The sequence below is a fragment of the Myotis lucifugus genome, unplaced genomic scaffold (assembly GCF_000147115.1).
Source record: "Myotis lucifugus unplaced genomic scaffold, Myoluc2.0 scaffold_2841, whole genome shotgun sequence".
Classification (NCBI taxonomy): Eukaryota; Metazoa; Chordata; class Mammalia; order Chiroptera; family Vespertilionidae; genus Myotis; species Myotis lucifugus.
The window spans coordinates 7,213-8,875 of record NW_005873889.1 but is presented as its reverse complement, the minus strand read 5'-3'; positions in this window follow the sequence as shown (position 1 = coordinate 8,875).

The following is a 1,663-nucleotide window of genomic DNA, read 5'->3' as shown; positions in this document are numbered from 1 at the left end:
TTTTTTTTTCCTCCCTACAGGTGTTTCCCAAAATTCACCTTTAAAAATTTTAGCAGGGCATCCACATTTTTTCATAATAGCCCAGAAAAGGTGTGCCCCATCCTACCCAATTGAGAAAATCAAACCTATTGGACTAAAGTGTTGTTTTGGGTTCAATTGATCTAAGATTGCCTTTAAGAAATATTGACAAGCCCTGGCTGGTTTGGCTCAGTGGATAGGAGCATCGGCCTGCAGACTGAAGGGTCCCAGGGTTCGATTCCGGTCAAGGGGCATGTCCCTTGGGTTGTGAGCACATCCCAGTAAGAGGGTGTGCAGAAAGCAGCTGAATCAATGTTTCTCTCTCATTGATGTTTCTAGCTCTCTATCCCTCTCCTTCTCCCTTCCTCTCTATAAAATAAATAAATAAAATATATTAAAAAAAAAAAGGACATATTGACACAGGCCCCCTTGGTGGTTTTATGTCTAGGCCCCCATGAACAATGGCGCAATGAACATGGCGGGGGGGGGGGGGGGAAGGGGGAGCGGATATCTTTGTGAATACATGTTCTTCAATTTTTCAGGTATATGTTCTTGAGTTTTCTGGTCATGGCTCCAGGTTGCAGGCTAGATCCCCAGTGTGGGGCATGCAGGAGGCAGTCAATCAGTGATCCTCTATCATCATTGATGTTTCTATCTCTCCCTCTCTGAAGTCAATTAAAAATATATATATTTAGAGTCCTCATCTTTAATTTCATCTTCATCTTAAAAAATTCTCTCTTGAATTCTCTTCTGTGTCCAGTGTCACTAAACAGTCCTTATTGATGAAAAGTATGCCTCATCAATGCCTCACTCACTCAGTTTTTGCTGTTTACAATATTTTTTTATATTCTCTTAACTTTTGGATACATTTACAAGTTCTTCTCTTATTATCTGTTTTCTTAATGTCTATTCACTCTCCTTGAATTTTTAAGCCATCATATCACACCCTTGCACATAAAACTAACCCAAATGAAATAAAAATGCAAGCATCTAATTCTTAATCCCAAATAATTAGATTTCCCTCATGCCTGAATTATTGACTCCATGGGAAAAGGCTTACATTGCTTTATATATTTTCTTATTAGCAAGCATCCCTAATAGTATAATATAAAGAACATTAGGTTTGTAGCAAAATTAAAATGTAGAAGAACAATAATAATACCTAATCTGTAAATTCTGTAGCCTTAAGTAAGAAGACTACTACCTTATCTCTTTAATGTCTTATTCCTCTCGACATGAGGGTTATAACAGTTCTTTTTTGAGGACTGTGAGAATTCACGGATGACTGCGTGCCAGTATTTAGCTTCATTAAAGCTTCATAGATAAGTAGTGACAATTCCTCCCACTTTCTTATTCTCACAGGATGTTGAGTTTCTGGTACCTGCTATGTGTCCAACCAAAATTATTAAAGAAAATAAACAGGACACTATCTGGGTCATAGCTGCCATATTGAAGCCTATTGCTCTACCAGGAAGAGTATCAGTAGTAGCCCAGGGGTGCCACGAAAGAGTTGATAAAGCAAAAGGAGATTGGAGTGAGATTTCTTTTTATCTCAACATCTAGATACAGAGACATCAGGAGAGGAATGAAAGGAATGACAAAAAGGACACTATTCTACTTATTATGCTCTCTGTTTCTTCTTGTA